This window comes from Tamandua tetradactyla, chromosome 6 (genome assembly GCF_023851605.1).
Source record: "Tamandua tetradactyla isolate mTamTet1 chromosome 6, mTamTet1.pri, whole genome shotgun sequence".
NCBI classification, from domain to species: Eukaryota; Metazoa; Chordata; class Mammalia; order Pilosa; family Myrmecophagidae; genus Tamandua; species Tamandua tetradactyla.
In genome coordinates, this window is record NC_135332.1 from 35,479,102 (window position 1) to 35,496,584 (window position 17,483).

The following is a 17,483-nucleotide window of genomic DNA, read 5'->3' on the forward strand; positions in this document are numbered from 1 at the left end:
ATGTTCTTGCTGACAGGTTTTGGATCATATTTTAGGAGATCGGTGCCATTGGCATTTGATCATTGGCTGTATAAAATTAATAAAACATATTTTCAAACAGACACCTTAGTGACAAATAACATTTTCAAAGAGCAGAGCTACACTTCAAACTTTTTTTAATGAGTGTGGAAAGCTCGTGGCAATATTTCCATCCAGTTTTTATATAAAAGTAAAATAAAAGTTAAGTGAAATTCAAACTCTTCTGATGGACTTTTTTATTAAGTGAAGGAAGTACACAGAAATACGAAGTTAGCTTATTTATAAAAATACCAAAAAACAACTTTCAACACATGCTGAAACTTCGCAATTACTTTCTGGGTTGCCACTTTCCCCTGAAGCATTCTTATTTTGGATATAAAGAGAGGGTAATAGAAATAGATATTTCTTTTTAAAAAATAGATGCTATATAACATTGTCATTACTGGACATGTTTGTATACTTAAATTAAAGGTTTAATACTCTTTGAAGACTTTCTAAGTCTTCCAGAATTCTAGGAAAATGAATTGAGAATGTCCATGTAAAATAATATAGCCGAAATGAGCAAACAAACAAAATAATAATACAGCCAAACTTTAGTCCTCTCAGGTAGAAATAAAGTATTCAAAGTTACTAAATAATGAAAACTAAGTTCATTTTTTAAAGTACTCTCATTTTAATATTTGTAGATTTGGAGTTCCTGGATACTAAATTGTCACCCTTACTTAGTCTAAAATCCCTCACTGATGACAGCAATGTTTTTCAAGTGGTGATTCTTCGAAGTCCTGGAATTCTACAGCCGTGCCTCATCGCTCAGTGCAGGTTAACTAGGGGGAAAGGAGAAAACAAATGGAGCTTCAAACCTCTTGCCATTACTCAGTGTGCTCACCTCTATTTTGAGCCAGGATTGTATGTTGCAGGGTTCTGTATGAGATTTGTTTGGCAAGTGGTTTGATTGTCAAATCATTTTTTAAAAAGTAAAATACTGATCTGTAGGGATAAAACCCAAATTCTTTAGCCACTCTATTACACACCTGGCTCTTTGTCATGTCTCTGATTCTCCATCTCTCATCCGACAGGGCCCTCTAATCCAGACAAATTAGCCTCTCATTGTATGGGGAATTTGCTACATGCATTAACACATGTGCTGTTGTGCATGTCTGTTGTTTCTGAGCAGAATACTCTGTCTGCTGGCTTAATTACAAGGTACATTTCCAAACTTGTATTCTCAAGGGACCATTCTATGATCATTTCAGCCCTTGATGAATTCTCCATCTTCAGACCCTTGCTATTCAAACTGTGAGCCTCAGACAACAGTCTCAGCATTACCTGAAATCTTGTTAGAAATTCAGAATCTCAGGCCTTACCCCAGACCTATCAATCAGAATCTGCTTTGTAATATGTGATATGTGATACGGAACATTATCAAAACCAGGAAATTTACATTGGTACAATCCACAGAGCTTATTCAGATTTTACTAGTTAAACACATGCTCATTTGTATGTGAGTGTGAGTGTGTATGTATATATATATATATTTGCAATTGTATCACATGCATAGACTCATGTAATCAATATCATGGTCAATGTAGGTAACTGTACCATAACTACAAGATTCCTTCATGCTACCCCATTATAGCCACATCTACCTCCCCTTATCCTTATCCTTAGCCTGTAGCAGCCACAAATCTGTTCTCCATCTCTATAATTGTGTTATTTGATGAATGTTATATAATGGAAAAATAGAGTATGTAATATTTTGAAATTGGATTTTTCATTTAGCATAATGTAAAGTTGTTGCATGTATCAACTGTTAGTTCCTTTTGCTGAGTAGTATTTCCTGGATAGAGGTACCAGAATTTGTTTAACCCTTTGCTTGTTGAAGGATATTTTGGGGGTTATTTCCAGTTTGGGGGCTTTTGCCAAAAACAGCTGCTATGAACATTTATGTACAGGTTTTTATACAAACTTAAGTTCCTAGGATAAATGTCTGAGAGTGCAGTTTCTGGGTAGTATGATAAATGCATGTTCAGCTTCATAAGAAACTGCTGAACTATTTTCCAGAGTGTTCTTACCATTTTATCTTTACCATCTACTAGCAATATAAGGGATCTAGTTTCACTTCATCCTTGCCAGCATTTGGTGTTATCACTATTGAGAGTTCATTACATTTTCTAGAATCAAGTCCTTTGTCAGATATATGGTTTGCAAATATTTTCTCCAAATCTGTAGCTTGTCTTTAAAACCTCTTCACAGTGTCTTTCACAGAGTAAGTATTTTTAATTTCGATGGAGTCCAATTATTCAATGTTCATTGTTAATGTATAAAAATGTGATTGGCTTTTTTGTGTATGTATTAATCTTATATCCATGAAAACAATCTCTCTCTCCATTTAATTAGGTCTTCTTTGATTCCTTTCACTGGGATTTTATAATTTTCTGCAAACAGATCCTATTTGTGTTTTATTAAGTTTAACCCTAAGTATTGCACTTTTTTAGCATGATTATACATGGTATTGTATTTTTATTTTCTGTTTTTAAGTGTTTATTGAGTGTATAAATGCAATTAACCTTTGTGTACTGATCATGTATTCAATGATCTTGCTGAACTTAATTATTAGTTCTTAGAGATTTTTGCATGTATCTTGAGATTTTCCAAATTAACATTCCTGTAATCTGCACATAGGAATGGTTTTATTTCTTCCTTTCCAATCTGTATGCCATTTATTTCTTTTTCTTGCCCTTTTTTGCACCAGCTAGGACTTCTAGGATATGCTGGGTAGGAATGATAAGAGCAAAAATCCTTGACTTGTTCCTGATCTTAAGAGAAAGGCATTCAATTTTTCACACATCAAGTATATATAATATTAGCTGAAAATGTATTATAGGTTGTCTTTTGATCATATTGAGGAAATTTCCCTCTACTTCTAATTTGCTGAAAGTTTTTATCATGGATTGGTGCTTGATTTTGTCAAATGTTTTTTCGTATTGATGTGAATCACATGATTTTTCTTCTTTAGCCTTTTATGATAGATAACATTAATTGATTTTTTAGTATTGAACCTGCCTTGCACACCTGAAACAGATCCCAGTTAGTCATGTTGTATACTTCTTTTTATACATTACTGAAATAAATCTGCTAAAATTCTTGTGAGGATTTTAGCATCTATATTCAGGAAAGATAATTGGTCTGTAATTTTCTGGTTTTGATATCAGGGTACTGGCCTCATGAGATGAATTGATAAGTGTTCCTTTCTCTTATATTCTGGAAGATATTGTGTAAAATACATGTTAATTCTTGTTTAAATATTTCTCTAGTGAAACTATCTGGGACTGGAAATTTCATTTTTACAAGCTTTTTAATTACAAATTCAATTTTTTCATGTTATGAGACAAATCAGGTAATCTATTAATCTTGATTAAGTTATGGTAGTTTGTGATTTTCAAGGAATTGGTACCATCACTAAATTTTAATACATTGTGTATTGGGCATTTTAATCAGTTGCACCAACACAGAATATTTTGTTTTAATTTAATTTTTTTATTGTATAATATAATATATATACAAAGCAAAGAAAGAAAAAAGCAATAGTTTTCAAACCACTCTTCAACAAGTAGTTACAAGACAAATCCCATAGTTCATCATGGGCTACAATACCATCATCTCAGATTTTTCCTTCTAGCTACTCCAGAATATGGGAGGCTAGGAGAAATAGATATATTTTTATCATCACAATCGACTTTTTTTTGTGAAAAATAACATACATACAAAAAAGCAGTACATTTCAAAGCACAGCACCACAATTAGTTGGAGAACATATTTCAGAGTTTGGCAAAGGTTACAATTTCACAATTTTAGGTTTTTACTTCTAGCTGCTCTAAAATACTGGAGACTATAAGAGATATCAATTTAATGATTTAACATTCACATTCATTTGTTAAATCCTATCTTCTCTGTATAACTCCACCATCAACCTTGATCTTTCTATTCCTTTCTTTAGGGGTGTTTGGCCTATGGTCATTCTAACTTTCTCATGTCGGAAGGGTCTGTCAATAATATGGTTTGGGCAAATGAAACTATCTGATGTTCTGGAAAGGCTGGGCCCTCTAGGTTTCAGGACTTATTTGGTCAAGGGACCCATCTGGAGGTTGTTGGTTTCTGGCAAGTTACTCTAGTGCATGGAACCCTTGTGGAATCTTATATATTGTACTAGGTGTTCTTTAGGATTGGCTGGAATGGTCCTGGTTGGGGGTTGGTATGTTATGACAGGTAGCAATGTCTAACTGAAGCTTGCATAAGAGCCACCTCTAAAGTAGCCTCTTGACTCTATTTGAACTCTCTCTGCCACTGATACTTTATTAATTACACTTCTTTTCCCAGTTCAGGATGGAATTGTTGATCCCACAGTGTCAGGGCAGGACTCCCCCTGGGAGTCCTCTCCCACATCACCAGGGAGACTTGCACCCCTGGATGTCATGTCCCACATGAGGGGGAGGGCAATGATTTCACTTGCAGACTTGGGCTTGGAGAGAATGAGGCCACAGCTGAGCAACAAAAAGGTCCTCCAGAAGTAACTAACGTAGAATATTTTTGATATGAAAAACATGGGAGAACCAAGTTGAAATGATGTTTGTAATTTGAAGGATGTTAATGCATACTTAAGGAATGATACTGGGGTATGCCAGGGTCATGTATTCTCTCTCTCCTACAAACATGAATAAATATACACAGAAATACCAAATAGAGGCTGAAAAAGAAAGGGATAGAATACTATGCTTTAAATTTTGCAATGCATATTGAAATACAAAATCCATGACTTGACCTAAGTTTACTTTCTCTTTCCTTGAAACTGTACAGTGGGAATGATATATACAAACACAATTTTTAAGAACAAAAATTTATAATTTCCAAATTCAAAGGGAAGTGCCCTGCAAGGAAGGTAAGAAAAAATGTATTAGAATGACCCACTAGACTAGACTAGATCTCTCCTTTCATCACTACTAAATCAGAGATAATCTGAAGGAATCAGAAAAACAATCAAGAATACCATTTAGTTTTTTCTTGATTATGATAAAAGCAAAAGCTAGGTTAAAAATGTAGCTCCAGTGTACATTTCCAAGACTGGAGATCTGAGAGAAATGAGAGAGAGGACAGGAAGAGAGATAAAAGAGTAGCTCCCTGGGAGTGCTGTTGATCTAGATAAAGCACAATGAAAACTCCCCCCAGCGCTTCTCACTCCTTGGGGTACTACTCTCCATGAGTACACAACAGCAGAAAAGGCCCCTGAGTTTCTTATCATGTTTGTGGTTGTCTTTTTTTTTTTTTTCTCTTATTTGCTTATCAGTTAACTAGAAAGGTAGTGAAAGAGATAACAGAGGTTAAGAAATGAAGTGAAGATTCATTGTCCAAGGCTGGTTGTCATTAACAGAAGCAAGTTCTTGGTGGAACAAATACATGAGTTCACGTTAAATAACAAATAGTCCAAAATCCAATGGAATCCTACATAGACCAGACATAGCACTAACAGAATTGATTCTAATACATAATGATTTTAGCGAAAATGATATAGAGAGAGTCTACACAAACACGTGCACACACTCTTATTCAAGCAACAGAAAAATCAAAGAGAATGCAGCTCATGAAGCACTTAAATTAATGGAGAAGAAAAAGAAAGTAACTACATGGAGCAGACTCCTGGGAGGAAAAAAATCAAGAGAAAACTACCCACACTGTATTTGAGCAAATAGAGACTCAACAAAAATGAGTAGCCTAAAAGGAAAACCCTAAAAACTTGCTGCAGAAGGAAAAAGGAAGTGAAAAAAATTACAGCATTTGTGAGACAAAGATTCTATTCTGAAGAGGTTATATTCCCTAAAATTGTCCATAACAACACCTTTCTGCACACAAAAGAAGTAAAGAAAATATGCCATTTAAGAAATAGAAAAATCAACAATGAAATGGTAAAATAAAAGAAAAAGAATTTAAAGGAGAATATGCTGCTCAGGAATGGAAGTGAGGATGAAAACAATACCGTTGACATTAATTCTGAGAGGAAAGTGAAGGAGCGTAGAGGAGGAGAATGCTCGAAAAGAAGGAAGGGACAGACCTGGAAGGATCAGGCAAGCTTTAATACGGAGCTTGAGAGGGGCGCCCTAGGAACAGGCAAGCCGGGAGTACTGCAGGGAGGAAGAGTGGCGTATTTATAAAGCAGGGTTTATTGAAATCAAGAAAAATAAAAAACGAAAGAACAATGCATTTTGTGGTTACATGTCTGTGGTTTAAAGGTTAGGTATGCTTCGGAGATTGTTAGGAATAGGCAGGCGGGGCTCTCCAGGGTGGGTGAAGTCCAATCAGCCTCGACAGGTTAGGTCAGTTTGCTGCTTTCTCTAAATTCCATCAGATTCCTTATCTAGATTTCTGGGATGCGCATTTCCTGATATTTTACAGTTGCCGAATTGGGGAAGCGTATTTTAAACATATATGCACTTCTAATGTCTCTTGTTCTCCCCAAAGCTGTATTGATTGCATATTTTACAATGTTGCAGCCAGATTTAGAAAACATCAAGTGAGTGACAAAGGCAGTCCTGAGAAAATCTCAGAAAATGAAAAGGTAAATTATAAGGAAGTGAACGTAATTATAGACTCTATAGATAAAAAGACAGACTATTAGATGTATCAGAGTTTGAACATTGTCTTTAAACATCAGAATGTGGAAACAACCATGACTGAAAAAGGTATTGATAATATGAATATTTAAGGAGTGTTACATAATTTTTAAAAAGTAATTAAACTAAACTTTACAAGGTAAAAGGAGTTTTTCTTGTTTTTCAGAGTGGGAAATTTACAGATATGGATTAATATTCAAGGATGATAAATCAAATGATAGATGTTAAAATATTTTAATGATGTATAAATACCACTAGAAGAACCAAAATATAAAAGACTAAGATTTCTGAATTATAAGAAAGAAGAAAATAAAGTAACAGATTTTAGATAGGTTTCTAGAAAAATTAGAAGGAAAAAGCTAGTAAATATAAAAACAGAAATTAGAAGAAGACAAAATTAAGGCTAAGTGTATCCATTGTTTTAATAAAATAAATGAGACAAGATTGTCAATCTAAAAGAATTGGTGTTAAAAACACCAACAAAAAATGTTATCCTGTTTTAAAACATGCTATTACTGGATAAAAGCAGTGGATTCTTTTGCCCAGTGTCCTCAAGTGACCAATTCGTTAGACACTATTTCAAAGAGAGAAAAAATTTACTGCTAGGACTGTAGCAGGAGAACAGAGGGTCTATCAGCCCAAAATCTGTCTCCTGAGTTTAGGAGGTTGAAAGTTTTTATGGATTTTAGCAAGGAGAGATAAGGTCATTACAATTTCAAATAGCAAGTTCTAAGTTTTTCTTCCTGGAAGAAAAGGAAACAGAGTTATCATTTCAGTAGGAAAATGTAAGCAGAAAGGAGGGGAGGCAGAGTTGTCATTTCAATACTAAAGGTGTAAGCCCAAAGGAAAGGAGATAAGTTATCTTTTCAATAGGAGAGTCTATCTGGTACATTGCAAATGTAAGGGGCTGAAACTGGTTAATAACTGACTTCTATTCTTCATTAGGATTGGGGCGTTTGCCCTACAAATTAATTACTTTAAGAAAATGACCAGATAAAGGGAATAACAGCTCTTATAATCACAAAGGCACAAAATCATTTCAGATATCAGGGCAGCTGAATTATAGTTTTGGGATTTCAGGTATTCCTCTCTGTCTACTCCAATATACCAGAAAGCAAAAAGGAATACCTATATAATGATTCAGTAATCAAAATCATCCCTTAAATCCTAATTTCTCAGTTATAATGCTATTAAAATGTAATGCAGAAAAAAATGAAATTATAAATGGATAAAGATGTACTTGAGAATTGCAATATTAATATTGGAAAGAGTTCTGTCAAGAAAAATACTGAGATGAGAATATACTAAAATGATAAAGGGAGAATTTGTCACAATGCCAATACAAGAGTCATAAAAATGTATATACTAGCCTATGTGACTTGTATCACATATAAAGCAAAAACATCAAGATTAACAGTGAGGTCTCTTGTCTGAGGTCCCAAGTTCGTATACACAGGTGTAGTTAAAGTGGCCTGGAGATGGGGAAGAAACTTTTCTGCAGCTCGTTGATATGAGAGCCCAATGCACTGTGATTCCAAACCTCTTCATAGACTCTGAAAGGGGCAATAGTTAGATTGAGAGGATATAGATGTGTTATACTTGATGGATTAAGGTAAACTGCAATGAGAATTGAAATATTTAAACAGACTTTAAGTTAGCTGTTGTATCTCCTTTATGTGAATGTATTATTGGGATGGATATTATGTCAGACTGTGGAACACTTTCTCTATTTAGTATTACAAAACAGAAGATAAATTCACCCTTCAGCCAATGTTATCTGGACATGTTAAATAGGAATTATCTGAACCTACACAGGTTAATTTGAAAAAATTTAGAATACCTGATGGGAAAAAAAAAAAGATTATAGCTCTGGCTAGTGACATGCTAGAAGCTAAAGTGCTGATACCAACAAATTCTCCATACAGTGGCTCTAAGTGGCCTATGAAAAAGACAGATGTCTCATGGGGACTAATGATAGATTATCCAGGCTTCAATAAAGTAGTGTTGCCTGTAACATCAGCAGTCCCTAACATGGAATAGAGTGTACAAAAAATACAAGATAAATGAGGCTGGTTGGTACTCATTGATTGATCTTGCATATGCCTTTCTCTTACCTACCCAGGAACTAAACAATAAACACAATCTTGGTTATGTTGATTGGATTTGAAGAACATATTTCCACATCTGGGAATATTGCTCTCTCCTATCCAAAAATTACTTAAAAGAAGACCATATTTGTATGGGACTTGAACAGGCTAGGTCTGAATTACAAAAGTCTGTTAGCCAATGAATACCTTTGGAATCTTATGATCCATTCTCAGATATGATTTTGGAAGTGTCTTCTACTTGCAGTCATACGTACTGGACCCTATGGAAAATCCCATTGGTGCTATTACCCAGTGGCAGCTGCTGGGGTTTTGAACAAGAAAATTCCCAGATGCAAAAGTATGGTATAGACTGCTTGAGAGAATCATTTCTTTGTTATTGGGCATTAGCTGAAACTGCCTCTATGACTGAAGAACATAAAATAATCTTAAACTTGACATACTGGCAATCTCTCGGTAAAGGCAGAGAAGCATTTTAATAAGGAAAGTAGTGCCCCAGAAAAGTTCTATTAAAAATGGTTTATAGAGGAACATGCTACTGGAGGAACACAGTGGAGTTAATTACTCATTGCATTTACCAGCAAAATAGCCTCTTTTCTTCTTTGGCCAACTTTGGAGCCACTTGGAGAACTAAAAGATCCAATTGCCACATGCCCTATGAGTAGCTGCCAGTTGACAAACAAAAAGCTGGGTTCATGAAATAGATTGAAAGACTGGAAGGTAAAAAAAAAATAGGATCCCAGAAAACATTGTGAAAGTGTCATTGAGACAATACTTTTGTGAATATTAGCCAAACCAAACCGGAAAATTAAAACATGGAAATAAATTTGGCTTTCCAAGTTATTTTGTTTGAGCTATAAATAACACTTTCAAAGAATGTAATTACACTAAATACAAACACATTAGTAAAGTGAAGGATGATCCAGTTAATCAAAGGCAGAGTTAGGACAAACTGGAAAATCTTTGGAAGAGTATGATCTGAGCCAATTTTTAGAAAAAATGAACAATATAAAATGGGAGAAATGCGAGCTAGGAGGCAGTTTCTCTATGAATATAAAAACTTATGGTCATTCCTAGAAATTTTCATAAGTCAGAAAAGTAAAATCATATAGTGGTAAAGAGAGGAAATCTAACTACCTTTGTGGAAAATAAATGTTTAGGAGGTTGAAGAGCTGTTTCCCAACTAGTTAGAATTCTGTAACTTTTCAAATTTATTACTTATCTCTCTAACCTTTCATTGTCTTTCATTCATTTAAAAAATGGGTTTACTGGCCCATGCACTTCCCCAAAGAAACCAACAACAAAATAAAACAAACAACAACAACAAAAAGTTCAACAAATGGTACTGCAATAACAAGATACGCACATGGAAAAAGAATGAAATGTGATCCCACCTTACAGCATAAAGAAAGGGGGGTTAAATGAGGATTAGATTATTTAATATTTTTACAATGTTAAAGCAATTAACAAATGTACTATCATCAATATCATCACTGTTATTACTAAAATACTTTCTACATATTTTGTTTTGAAACTCTTTGTATAATAATTTCACCAGACACATGTCTGTTGAGCATCCTATCTATGTTCATAGTTTTGGTGGAATCACTTAGAGAGAAGTGAATCACAAAGAGAAAGTCTTGCACTATCAGCAGAATAGATTTGCTATATCTTTATTATCCTGGTACATATATAAGGGTCACAGAAATAAAACTGACCATGAATGATGAAGCAGAAAAGGGATCATTAAAAGGATAGTGGGTAGGGCCGGCCATGGTGGCTCAGCAGGCAGAATTCTCCCCTGCCATGCTGGAGACCTGGGTTTGATTCCCAGTGCCTGCCCATGCAAAAAACAAAACAAAACAAAACAAAAAGAATAGTGGATAGTTGAAAGCATTGTTAGGGGAGCTGGAGAATCTGATTCACAGTTAAGCTGCCAGGAATGCAAACCTTCCTGTAGAACTGGCCCTATGCAGGAACTTCCTCCACCACCAAAACCCAGATGCTGTAGTTGGCACTGTTGGTAGAAACTAGAGTTTACTGCATATACAAATACTAACAGCATTATTGCTACTTCTATGTCACGACTTTGATCTTGCTACCACCGCCCCTCTGAAATCTGTACTCCTCTCCCCACACCAGCAAAACAGATTTCACATGGAGCTGCTGTCCTCCGGTTACTCACTTCCAAATGAAAGGCTCAGGAGGGGATCTAATAGGTGAAGTTCAGGACAGGTGCCAGGAACTGAATATAAAGGAGCCTGGGTAAACAGCTAAGGCTGAATTTGTAGGAGAGAAAAATTCCCCAAATACCGTAATAGTGCTCAAAGAATATTGGGTAGACAGAAAAATATAACAGGTACCCATTGCATCTGGAATTCAAGAAAAGTCATAGAACCACCATCTTAATCACACTAAGCTCTTCATTAGTAACATGTAACCATATAACCTATATAACTTCTATTAAATAATACATAAATGAGAACTAGAAAAAATCAAGACAATGGAGAAACTTAGTTAATGTACACAATAAAGTTGGGTTGAAGCACATAGAGAAAGAGAAAAATTACACTTAGCTTAGTGAGAAACATATGTAAAAGTTCTTCCATGTAATAAAAGAGTTTGCAAATATGAAAATCAGAGAATTTTGAAAATTTGATAATTAGCATGGTGTAATGGTTCCTTTTATATTCCAAATAATCTTTAGACAAGTAATTTTTCTTAATTAAAAATATTTGAGAATAGGCATAAAAAAATAGATGCAATATTTTTTTAGTTAAGTTTTCTTATTAAAATAGGGTTCAAAGCTCAAGGATTTGATTCCATCTCTTTCCAAAGTTCCAGATGCAATTAATAAGTCTGGATAAGGGGGTAAATTCTAAATTGCCACCAGAAACTAGAAAAAGTATCTTTATGTATCGGAAAACTGGAAGTTTTGGTAGAAAATTCTGGTAATTCATACCAGAATAAAGTGAGAATGCCCTTCATGAATTGCTATTCATGAAATACGTCGAGGGATATTGCCTACAGAAATAAAACAGGAGCTAACACAGTGTCCAAGAGTTCATACCTCAGCTACCTCACTGTACAACTGTGAACCAATTGGCTAAGAATGAGGCAATAACAGGTCCTTGGGCATGTAAAGACTTAGAGTTCACACTCAGACTCCTCTAAGTACTAAGAGCAAAGACATCCCATGAAACAGAGATGTAGGCAACTGGCACAACCACCTCACGCTTCACCCATTGTGGGCAGTTGGCAAATGCAAGCCTAACCCCCTGCTTACAAACATATCAGATTGTGCGGTTTGCCTTGTTTTCTTTGCCAGGCATATTTCGAACAACATGAAATACAACAATGTCAACAACATTTTTTTATCATTATTCCCATGGGCAAAACAAAACTACCCTAATTTATTTAAGGTCACTTTTAACCTTATTTCAGATCACAGCAGAAAATAAAATAATAGCTCAGTTTTTCTATCCATTTGGCACGAGGGGAATCATGAAACCATTTCGATCTTATCTTTATTATACTGGCAACCTCTATTAACTTTTTCCCTTTGCTATGATCTACATTTTCTGGTCTCCAGTCTTCCTGGCCTTGATAGAGAAGCAGCATAACCTCCTCTGCACTTTACCTGGAGCAAATAAAAATGTTTATGTACTAAAACGGAACAACAGTGAAGGACTCCCTTTTGGGCTTTTGGGTGAACTAAGTGTTATAGTTGAAGATTCACATTGCAGTTTTCAGGGCCTGACCTTCCCTCATGTCAGAGATCCAAATAAACCCAGCTGTAACTTAATATGGATGGTCTAAGACCACAATGAAAACAACATAAAAAAATCTGCATTAAAGAAATTAACCTAATTTTAAATCTCATCCACATGGTTTTTGACCCTGGAATGCCCTATAGCTTTTCTTTTCTTCTTCTTTTCCTTTATATATCTCAACATCTCTGCAGTGTTCTAATCCTTGCTACTCAAAGGGTGGGTTTGAGGACAAGCAGTATCAGCGTCACCCTGGAGCTTGCTAGAAATGCAGAATCTCAGATTACAATCCAAACCTACTAAATCAGGATCTACATTTCAATAAGATCCTTATGATTCTTATGCACCTTATAATATAAGAGATACTGGTCCTGTGCACCTGTGCACAAAGGATAAAGTGCACTCATTCTGAATAATACCACATTAGCTGAGAATATAACAATGGGTGTTAATATGAGTAAACTGTCAAACTTAACACGATGCACATAGGCAATACATACATTCAAGTGTATAAGACGCATTTCTCCTTTAGTGGTCAAACACATTCTGGTTTGAAAACTGAATTCTGTTTTGTTCTTCATGCTGTTAAAATTAACTAAACAATGTCTAGGTTTCTATCTTACCTTATAAACTGGGCCTGAAAGAGAAGCATTGGTCTAGTTATGATATACATTATACCTCTTCATGTCAGCAAATACTTATTGACTGCATACTGTCCTCAAGGTATTCTGCACAGCACTGCAAGAACCCAACTGTGTATCAGTTTCTTCATGGCAACCTGCCAGGGATTCACCAACACATGGACTCAATGCGCCATTTAAATAACAACTGTGTCTACCAAACTCCAAACACCTTTCCAAAACTAAAAACTGAAGTAAAAAGTATAACTGTTTTGCTGCATTTAAGAAAACATCTTGATGTTTGGAACATCCTAGTGCTAATTGTCCATGCAAAAATCAAATAAAAACCAAGAGCAAAGAATAATTGTATCCAAGCATTCCAATGTAAGGTATAACTTCGCAAAAGGCTAAAAGAGGCTACTCTGTGTTGGATGTGCTTGAGCACTGCTTGAGTTAAAGAGCAAAATTTTCTCTTCCCTTCTATTCTCAGAAGCATTGTGGATCAATAATTTCCAATATTGTTGCTTAGATTTCCCCAAAATTGAGGAGAAAGAAATTCAGGTACCCATTAAAATATTATGTTTGTATCAAAATATCTCTGTTTTGTTCACTCTGTTCAAATGCATTTTGTAAACACCAAGCCAATAAGTGGGAATGTGATAATTAGGTTCGGTGTCAACTTGGCCAAGTAATGATGGCCATGGCATCAAACACAAGCACTGGCCTGACCTTTGCTGCAAGGATATTTCATGAATGATCGATAAAGCAGAAGGCTGATATATTAAAGCATCAGTCAGTTGATTGCATCTGTGTCTAATTACCTCTGTGACCAACTAAGGCATGTCTCCCACAATGAGATAATTCAATCAGTTGAAAACCTTTTTATGGAAGAAGAGAGACTTTTTCACGGCTTCTTCAGTCAGCAAGCCTCTCCTGTGGAGTTCATCTAGCCCCTTCATTGGAGCTTCCAGCCTCACAGCCTGCCCAATGGATTTGGGACGCTTCCATTCCTGTGGTTGTGTGAGACATCTTTATAAATCTCATATTTACAGATATCTCCTGTTGGTTCTGTTTCTCTAGAGAACCCTGACTAATACAGGGTATGTAGTGGTCTAAGCCTGGGTTCCCCAGGAAAAAAAGCCTGCATCAACTGCTTATGTTGCAGTCTTTTATTGGGTTATGCACTATTTTATGGGGAAGCAACAGTGAGAGAAAATAGGTTGAGGAGGGAAAGAGAGAGAATAAATATGAGGGTGTATTACTGAATTTTCCACTGATTGGCATCAGACACAACAGATTCTTTGGTCTGGCAGGGCCAACTTTGGAATGGCTATAAGAAATCTTGCATCTCAAACTCTTTCCAGTGGATGGAAGGGGAAGTTTATCTACCTGCTCCCATACTTTGCTGGTCAAATGTTTTCCCATGCTTAGTAGCCTCCTCACACCGCCCGGTCATACATGCATGTTTGGGGGCAGGTCTTACTGCAGCTCATGATTCAGCAGCAACAGGGGATCAGCACGCGTGAGAGCTGAGGTTTTGTAAAGTTTTGCTTCATGGTAGTCTCATCAGCAGGAGCTGGGCAAAGTCCACAGGGAATTGGTCACAGAGGTTGTACTATAGGAAGAATAGAATTCCTTTACTCGTCTATCTATTCAGATTCCAGGCTCCCTTCTCTGCCTGGGGATACAAAAATGAAAAGGCATATTTCCTGCCCTTAAAGAAATTACATTAGAATAGGGAAACAGACATAGAAACCTGATGTTAAAATGTGTAGAGTACTAAAATGGGACATATACACAGGTGAAGGGAACTCCTATATCTGGATTGAATAAGAAGCTATACATCAAACAGAAACTTAACTGAATGAGTAAGGATTTACCAGAGGTATAATGGGAGGGTTTGTGAGAGAGATGGTGGCATGTGCAGGGCAATATAAATCAATATTGTTGAAGTTCATGCAAGGTGGGGGTGGGAGGATGGGAGAGTAGGCCAGGCAGTTTCACAGAGGCCAGATTACTAACATTTTATATTCTCTGAAGAAGGTGAGATTTATGTTAAAGTTCATGGGGAACTTTTTTTTAAATAATTGAGCAAGAATAGAGTTGATAAAACCTACATGTTACAAAGATTGCTCTCACTTAAGTGTGGAGAATGGAATAGAGGGGTGAAATAAGAGGATTAGTAGCCCAGAAAAGAGACTAATAAAATTCATTAGCACCTATTCTCCTTGCTTCATATGACTGTGGAAAGAAGAAATTGAGACCATGGATGCCAGAGGAAACTATAAAACATCAGGCAAATGCAATAGAGAATGAGAATGAGATGGTTATAATGCTTTGTGTGTTTGTTGTTTTTTACCCAAGTAGGGTCATCACACTGGCTACTGGTCTCTACCACTAGAGCTTCTGATTCAGCGGATCTGGTGCAGCTTTTAGAAAAAACTGCCCAGTTGACTCTGATAAACCATGATTTACATCTTTGAAGATGGTGTAAATCTTTACCATCTCAATCATTGGGTATTTCTTCACATGATTAATAATGTGGCCTAGAGATCACCCAGTGAATGATCTACTACCTGATGCCAGACCTGGGAGAAAGATCCTTGGAAATCCAGCACATGTGGCCAGCACAAGCCTGTATGATGTCGGCTCAGGGTTCAACAAGAAAAGATGACAAAAAGGTTTGCTTGCATAGCATGCCCCTTTTCCTCTGGGATCTGGTTAGAGCTATTCTACCCAAGTATTGAAGCAGATGTCGTTTAAAATCTTCCAAGTCTGCTGAGAGAGAATGTCATTTTCCTCACACCAGATGGATTCTATTCCTGAGAGGCATTTTTAATTCTTATTTTCTTCAAAGACCCAGAGGGATCAAGAAGACTGGCAGGATATAAGAAATTATTGTTCACATTTCCACTCGGGAGCGTTTGTACACCTGAGAGGAATTATGGACATGTTGTGCTGGAGAGCCAGATGGACTTCTACTTGATTTGATTTCATTGGACTAGTTTTGCTTTTTTGTTTTTAAGCAGGGACTACTTTTTAATTTTTCATGTTTGTCTGCTTAGGCTCCCACAGTTTGGGGCCTGAGTACAAAGCATCCATTTTTAGGTGGCAACTTGGCAATGCAAACTTCAGCAATAGCAACAACAAAACATATAGAGATACACAGGCATTTTATTTTTTTACTTTAAAGGGTCAGAATAAGAGGTACATTGAAATCTGTAGGATCTCTGTTTCAGTGAAATCATCTGTGGTAGTTAGGTTCAGGTGTCAACTTGGCCAGGTGATGATACCTAGTTCTTTTGCTGTGGATTTGAATTATTAGCTTGTGAAACTCATCTATGGCTGATTACCTCTGCAGTCTCTAAGGAGAGTGCCTTCCTCAATGAGCGATGTTTAATTTAATTCATGGGAAGCTTAAAAGAGAGAGCTCAGTGCAATGCAGTCCAAGCAGTTCAGCATACCTCATCTCAGCCCTCAGAGCTCAGCCCAGACCTTTGGAGATACAGAAAGGAATCACCCTGGGGAAAGCTGTTGGAACCCAGAAGCCTGGGGAGAAGGCCAGCAGAGATCACTCTGTACCTTCCCGTGTAAGAGAGAACCTCAGATGAAAGTTAGTTGCCTTTCTTCTGAAGAATTATGCATTTTTAACTTAATAAATCCCCTATTATTAGAAGCCAATTCATCTCTGGTATGTTGCATTCTGGCAGCTTTGGCAGACTAGAACAACATCTGAAAACAACTGGGCCAATCTCTAAGAAAGAGATTTAGTTTTGTAACCCTGGTGCAGAACATTGTGCTTGGCCTATAGAAAGAATTCAATTAATATTTATTGAGTCCAGTAATTCATTCTATCTGTAAAAGGTGAGAATAACCAAATTACAGAGTTTGGGGAATTATACATGCAATGTCTGGCTCTCTACTTTAAAAAGGCAGCTATTAAATATGCATCAACATAAATTCACCTGTTTATGTGAGCATCTGACATAGAACTAGGCAATGAATTTTCTAGGAAGGTAATCTCTGCTGCTTATTCTCAAGTCATCCCATATCCATACATAATTAGGTGAATTTCATTCCTGCCCAAACCCACCAATTCAATTAGACACAGCTTTATTGAGTACCTACTCTGTGTTGGATGTCTTATTTACCGTTACAGGCTGGCTCTTTACCCTTCTCTACCCTGCAATGTGTCCCAGAAGCCTGACCAGTATGAGGACAAGGTCTCCCTGTCCTCTAACCTGGTTGAATTCACCCAGTGGGGAACACTAACCAGAGTTTGAAGACAGAGAGAGAGAGATTGAGAAT

At 36.4% G+C, this 17,483-nt stretch overlaps 1 long non-coding RNA gene across 1 annotated transcript in view; it reads right to left on the reverse strand.

The window, feature by feature from the left end:
* Window positions 1–721: 721 nt before the first annotated feature.
* The window catches only part of LOC143685951 (uncharacterized), a 58,019-nt gene continuing 41,257 nt past the window's right edge, over window positions 722–17,483 (reverse strand). Inside the window, exon 3 of the long non-coding RNA XR_013176819.1 lies at window positions 722–842. This is a non-coding gene — a long non-coding RNA (uncharacterized LOC143685951). The remainder of the gene's footprint in view (window positions 843–17,483) is intronic.